This window comes from Heterodontus francisci, unplaced genomic scaffold, assembly GCF_036365525.1.
Source record: "Heterodontus francisci isolate sHetFra1 unplaced genomic scaffold, sHetFra1.hap1 HAP1_SCAFFOLD_1011, whole genome shotgun sequence".
NCBI classification, from domain to species: domain Eukaryota; kingdom Metazoa; phylum Chordata; class Chondrichthyes; order Heterodontiformes; family Heterodontidae; genus Heterodontus; species Heterodontus francisci.
Genome location: NW_027140467.1, coordinates 165,001 through 172,500, shown reverse-complemented (window position 1 = coordinate 172,500; position 7,500 = coordinate 165,001).

The following is a 7,500-nucleotide window of genomic DNA, read 5'->3' as shown; positions in this document are numbered from 1 at the left end:
AAGGGGCCGGTGCGCCGCGGAAGGCGACAGCAGTCCCGTCAGGCTGCACCTCTGCTCGGGCGAACGGCGTCAGGAAAAGGGGAGAGCACTTCCCCACCGATAGCTCCGGAACGCCCGGACCCATTGGCCCGCGGCACCGGTGGCTGCTAGAGGGGCTCCGGCGCCGTCAGCCGGGGTACGTCCCAGGCCGGCCGGACGGCGGGCAGCCGGAGGCAACGGCCTGGAACGGAGCCAGACTTGAGTCGTTCCGTGCCGTGGGCAAAAAGGCAGGGCTGCGGGTCAGCGCAGTTTGGCAAACCTAGCCGCAAGTGCGGGAAGGGCGGAGGAGCACACGGACGCCGCCTTCCCAAACTGAGCCCAAAGTGCCCAGGCATGCCCCCTTGATCTCGCCTAATCAGTGAGCCCAAAATAATTTCAGAGTGTGGAAACCTGATCCAAAAAGGTCGAAAAGAACGGCCAGAGATCAAGTCCGAAAGGGGAAATCAGTAACAAGCAAGCAGAGTAATCATTAACCAAAAAGCGCAAAATTATGTTAAAAGTGTGAAATCATTAACCAAAAAGTCGAAAATAATGTCCAGAGACCAAGTCCGAAAGTACAAATAATTAACCAGTAAGCAGAGTCATCATTAACCAAAAATCGCAAAAGTAAGTAAAAAGTATGAAATCATTAACCAAAAATCGCAAAAGTAAGTAAAAAGTGTGAAATCATTAACCAAAAACTCGAAAATAATGTGCAGAGACTAAGTCCGAAAGGGCAAATGGTTAACCAGTAAGCAGAGTCATCATTAACCAAAAATCGCAAAAGTAAGTAAAAAGTGTGAAATCATTAACCAAAAATCGCAAAAGTAAGTAAAAAGTGTGAAATCATTAACCAAAAACTCGAAAATAATCTCCAGAGACTAAGTCCGAAAGGGCAAATGGTTAACCAGTAAGCAGAGTAATCATTAACCAAAAAGGGCAAAAGTAAGTAAAAAGTATGAAATCATTAACCAAAAAGCACAAAATTAAGTTAAAAGTGTGAAATCATTAACCAAAATGTCGAAAACAATGTCCAGAGACTAAGTCCGAAAGGGCAAATGGTTAACCAGTAAGCAGAGTAATCATTAACCAAAAGGCGCAAAAGTAAGTAAAAAGTATGAAATCATTAACCAAAAAGCGCAAAAATATGTTAAAAGTGTGAAATCATTAACCAAAAAGTCGAAAATAATGTGCAGAGACTAAGTCCGAAAGGGCAAATGGTTAACCAGTAAGCAGAGTAATCATTAACCAAAAGGCGCAAAAGTAAGTAAAAAGTATGAAATCAGTAACCAAAAAGCGCAAAAATATGTTAAAAGTGTGAAATCATTAACCAAAAACTCGAAAATAATGTGCAGAGACTAAGTCCGAAAGGGCAAATAATTAACCAGTAAGCAGAGTAATCATTAACCAAAAATCGCAAAAGTAAGTAAAAAGTGTGAAATCATTAACCAAAAACTCGAAAATAATGTCCAGAGACCAAGTCCGAAAGGGCAAATGGTTAACCAGTAAGCAGAGTAATCATTAACCAAAAAGGGCAAAAGTAAGTAAAAAGTATGAAATCATTAACCAAAAAGCACAAAATTAAGTTAAAAGTGTGAAATCATTAACCAAAAAGTCGAAAATAATCTCCAGAGACTAAGTGCGAAAGGGCAAATGGTTAACCAGTAAGCAGAGTCATCATTAACCAAAAATCGCAAAAGTAAGTAAAAAGTGTGAAATCATTAACCAAAAACCCGAAAATAATGTCCAGAGACTAAGTCCAAAAGGGCAAATGGTTAACCAGTAAGCAGAGTAATCATTAACCAAAAATCGCAAAAGTAAGTAAAAAGTGTGAAATCATTAACCAAAAACTCGAAAATAATCTCCAGAGACTAAGTCCGAAAGGGCAAATGGTTAACCAGTAAGCAGAGTAATCATTAACCAAAAATCGCAAAAGTAAGTAAAAAGTGTGAAATCATTAACCAAAAACTCGAAAATAATCTCCAGAGACTAAGTCCGAAAGGGCAAATGGTTAACCAGTAAGCAGAGTAATCATTAACCAAAAATCGCAAAAGTAAGTAAAAAGTGTGAAATCATTAACCAAAAACTCGAAAATAATGTCCAGAGACTAAGTCCGAAAGGGCAAATGGTTAACCAGTAAGCAGAGTAATCATTAACCAAAAGGCGCAAAAGTAAGTAAAAAGTATGAAATCAGTAACCAAAAAGCGCAAAAATATGTTAAAAGTGTGAAATCATTAACCAAAAACTCGAAAATAATGTGCAGAGACTAAGTCCGAAAGGGCAAATAATTAACCAGTAAGCAGAGTAATCATTAACCAAAAAGCGCAAAAATATGTTAAAAGTGTGAAATCATTAACCAAAAACTCGAAAATAATGTCCAGAGACTAAGTCCGAAAGGGCAAATGGTTAACCAGTAAGCAGAGTAATCAGTAACCAAAAAGGGCAAAAGTAAGTAAAAAGTGTGAAATCATTAACCAAAAACCCAAAAATAATGTCCAGAGACTAAGTCCGAAAGGGCAAATGGTTAACCAGTAAGCAGAGTAATCATTAACCAAAAATCGCAAAAGTAAGTAAAAAGTATGAAATCATTAACCAAAAAGCACAAAATTAAGTTAAAAGTGTGAAATCATTAACCAAAATGTCGAAAACAATGTCCAGAGACTAAGTCCGAAAGGGCAAATAATTAACCAGTAAGCAGAGTAATCATTAACCAAAAATCGCAAAAGTAAGTAAAAAGTGTGAAATCATTAACCAAAAACTCGAAAATAATGTCCAGAGACCAAGTCCGAAAGGGCAAATGGTTAACCAGTAAGCAGAGTAATCATTAACCAAAAAGGGCAAAAGTAAGTAAAAAGTATGAAATCATTAACCAAAAAGCACAAAATTAAGTTAAAAGTGTGAAATCATTAACCAAAAAGTCGAAAATAATCTCCAGAGACTAAGTGCGAAAGGGCAAATGGTTAACCAGTAAGCAGAGTCATCATTAACCAAAAATCGCAAAAGTAAGTAAAAAGTGTGAAATCATTAACCAAAAACCCGAAAATAATGTCCAGAGACTAAGTCCAAAAGGGCAAATGGTTAACCAGTAAGCAGAGTAATCATTAACCAAAAATCGCAAAAGTAAGTAAAAAGTGTGAAATCATTAACCAAAAACTCGAAAATAATCTCCAGAGACTAAGTCCGAAAGGGCAAATGGTTAACCAGTAAGCAGAGTAATCATTAACCAAAAATCGCAAAAGTAAGTAAAAAGTGTGAAATCATTAACCAAAAACCCGAAAATAATGTCCAGAGACTAAGTCCGAAAGGGCAAATGGTTAACCAGTAAGCAGAGTAATCATTAACCAAAAATCGCAAAAGTAAGTAAAAAGTGTGAAATCATTAACCAAAAACTCGAAAATAATGTCCAGAGACTAAGTCCGAAAGGGCAAATGGTTAACCAGTAAGCAGAGTAATCATTAACCAAAAGGCGCAAAAGTAAGTAAAAAGTATGAAATCAGTAACCAAAAAGCGCAAAAATATGTTAAAAGTGTGAAATCATTAACCAAAAACTCGAAAATAATGTGCAGAGACTAAGTCCGAAAGGGCAAATAATTAACCAGTAAGCAGAGTAATCATTAACCAAAAAGCGCAAAAATATGTTAAAAGTGTGAAATCATTAACCAAAAACTCGAAAATAATGTCCAGAGACTAAGTCCGAAAGGGCAAATGGTTAACCAGTAAGCAGAGTAATCAGTAACCAAAAAGGGCAAAAGTAAGTAAAAAGTGTGAAATCATTAACCAAAAACCCAAAAATAATGTCCAGAGACTAAGTCCGAAAGGGCAAATGGTTAACCAGTAAGCAGAGTAATCATTAACCAAAAATCGCAAAAGTAAGTAAAAAGTATGAAATCATTAACCAAAAAGCACAAAATTAAGTTAAAAGTGTGAAATCATTAACCAAAATGTCGAAAACAATGTCCAGAGACTAAGTCCGAAAGGGCAAATAATTAACCAGTAAGCAGAGTAATCATTAACCAAAAATCGCAAAAGTAAGTAAAAAGTGTGAAATCATTAACCAAAAACTCGAAAATAATGTCCAGAGACCAAGTCCGAAAGGGCAAATGGTTAACCAGTAAGCAGAGTAATCATTAACCAAAAAGGGCAAAAGTAAGTAAAAAGTATGAAATCATTAACCAAAAAGCACAAAATTAAGTTAAAAGTGTGAAATCATTAACCAAAAAGTCGAAAATAATCTCCAGAGACTAAGTGCGAAAGGGCAAATGGTTAACCAGTAAGCAGAGTCATCATTAACCAAAAATCGCAAAAGTAAGTAAAAAGTGTGAAATCATTAACCAAAAACCCGAAAATAATGTCCAGAGACTAAGTCCAAAAGGGCAAATGGTTAACCAGTAAGCAGAGTAATCATTAACCAAAAATCGCAAAAGTAAGTAAAAAGTGTGAAATCATTAACCAAAAACTCGAAAATAATCTCCAGAGACTAAGTCCGAAAGGGCAAATGGTTAACCAGTAAGCAGAGTAATCATTAACCAAAAATCGCAAAAGTAAGTAAAAAGTGTGAAATCATTAACCAAAAACCCGAAAATAATGTCCAGAGACTAAGTCCGAAAGGGCAAATGGTTAACCAGTAAGCAGAGTAATCATTAACCAAAAATCGCAAAAGTAAGTAAAAAGTGTGAAATCATTAACCAAAAACTCGAAAATAATGTCCAGAGACTAAGTCCGAAAGGGCAAATGGTTAACCAGTAAGCAGAGTAATCATTAACCAAAAGGCGCAAAAGTAAGTAAAAAGTATGAAATCAGTAACCAAAAAGCGCAAAAATATGTTAAAAGTGTGAAATCATTAACCAAAAACTCGAAAATAATGTGCAGAGACTAAGTCCGAAAGGGCAAATAATTAACCAGTAAGCAGAGTAATCATTAACCAAAAAGCGCAAAAATATGTTAAAAGTGTGAAATCATTAACCAAAAACTCGAAAATAATGTCCAGAGACTAAGTCCGAAAGGGCAAATGGTTAACCAGTAAGCAGAGTAATCAGTAACCAAAAAGGGCAAAAGTAAGTAAAAAGTGTGAAATCATTAACCAAAAACCCAAAAATAATGTCCAGAGACTAAGTCCGAAAGGGCAAATGGTTAACCAGTAAGCAGAGTAATCATTAACCAAAAATCGCAAAAGTAAGTAAAAAGTATGAAATCATTAACCAAAAAGCACAAAATTAAGTTAAAAGTGTGAAATCATTAACCAAAATGTCGAAAACAATGTCCAGAGACTAAGTCCGAAAGGGCAAATAATTAACCAGTAAGCAGAGTAATCATTAACCAAAAATCGCAAAAGTAAGTAAAAAGTGTGAAATCATTAACCAAAAACTCGAAAATAATGTCCAGAGACCAAGTCCGAAAGGGCAAATGGTTAACCAGTAAGCAGAGTAATCATTAACCAAAAAGGGCAAAAGTAAGTAAAAAGTATGAAATCATTAACCAAAAAGCACAAAATTAAGTTAAAAGTGTGAAATCATTAACCAAAAAGTCGAAAATAATCTCCAGAGACTAAGTGCGAAAGGGCAAATGGTTAACCAGTAAGCAGAGTCATCATTAACCAAAAATCGCAAAAGTAAGTAAAAAGTGTGAAATCATTAACCAAAAACCCGAAAATAATGTCCAGAGACTAAGTCCAAAAGGGCAAATGGTTAACCAGTAAGCAGAGTAATCATTAACCAAAAATCGCAAAAGTAAGTAAAAAGTGTGAAATCATTAACCAAAAACTCGAAAATAATCTCCAGAGACTAAGTCCGAAAGGGCAAATGGTTAACCAGTAAGCAGAGTAATCATTAACCAAAAATCGCAAAAGTAAGTAAAAAGTGTGAAATCATTAACCAAAAACCCGAAAATAATGTCCAGAGACTAAGTCCGAAAGGGCAAATGGTTAACCAGTAAGCAGAGTAATCATTAACCAAAAATCGCAAAAGTAAGTAAAAAGTGTGAAATCATTAACCAAAAACTCGAAAATAATGTCCAGAGACTAAGTCCGAAAGGGCAAATGGTTAACCAGTAAGCAGAGTAATCATTAACCAAAAGGCGCAAAAGTAAGTAAAAAGTATGAAATCAGTAACCAAAAAGCGCAAAAATATGTTAAAAGTGTGAAATCATTAACCAAAAACTCGAAAATAATGTGCAGAGACTAAGTCCGAAAGGGCAAATAATTAACCAGTAAGCAGAGTAATCATTAACCAAAAAGCGCAAAAATATGTTAAAAGTGTGAAATCATTAACCAAAAACTCGAAAATAATGTCCAGAGACTAAGTCCGAAAGGGCAAATGGTTAACCAGTAAGCAGAGTAATCAGTAACCAAAAAGGGCAAAAGTAAGAAAAAAGTGTGAAATCATTAGCCAAAAACCCAAAAATAATGTCCAGAGACTAAGTCCGAAAGGGCAAATGGTTAACCAGTAAGCAGAGTAATCATTAACCAAAAATCGCAAAAGTAAGTAAAAAGTATGAAATCATTAACCAAAAAGCACAAAATTAAGTTAAAAGTGTGAAATCATTAACCAAAATGTCGAAAACAATGTCCAGAGACTAAGTCCGAAAGGGCAAATGGTTAACCAGTAAGCAGAGTAATCATTAACCAAAAATCGCAAAAGTAAGTAAAAAGTATGAAATCATTAACCAAAAAGCACAAAATTAAGTTAAAAGTGTGAAATCATTAACCAAAATGTCGAAAACAATGTCCAGAGACTAAGTCCGAAAGGGCAAATGGTTAACCAGTAAGCAGAGTAATCATTAACCAAAAATCGCAAAATTAAGTTAAAAGTGTGAAATCATTAACCAAAATGTCGAAAACAATGTCCAGAGACTAAGTCCGAAAGGGCAAATGGTTAACCAGTAAGCAGAGTAATCATTAACCAAAAATCGCAAAAGTAAGTAAAAAGTGTGAAATCATTAACCAAAAACTCGAAAATAATGTCCAGAGACTAAGTCCGAAAGGGCAAATGGTTAACCAGTAAGCAGAGTAATCATTAACCAAAAGGCGCAAAAGTAAGTAAAAAGTATGAAATCATTAACCAAAAAGCGCAAAAATATGTTAAAAGTGTGAAATCATTAACCAAAAAGTCGAAAATAATGTGCAGAGACTAAGTCCGAAAGGGCAAATGGTTAACCAGTAAGCAGAGTAATCATTAACCAAAAAGCGCAAAAATATGTTAAAAGTGTGAAATCATTAACCAAAAACTCGAAAATAATGTCCAGAGACTAAGTCCGAAAGGGCAAATAATTAACCAGTAAGCAGAGTAATCATTAACCAAAAAGCGCAAAAGTAAGTAAAAAGTGTGAAATCATTAACCAAAAAGTCGAAAATAATGCCCAGAGACTAAGTCCGAAAGGGCAAATGGTTAACCAGAAAATCCGTCGAATAATGTCCAGAGACTAAGTCCGAAAGGGCAAATGGTTAACCAGTGGAAGGGCGATCAAGCGGAAAAATTTGCCCCGGTT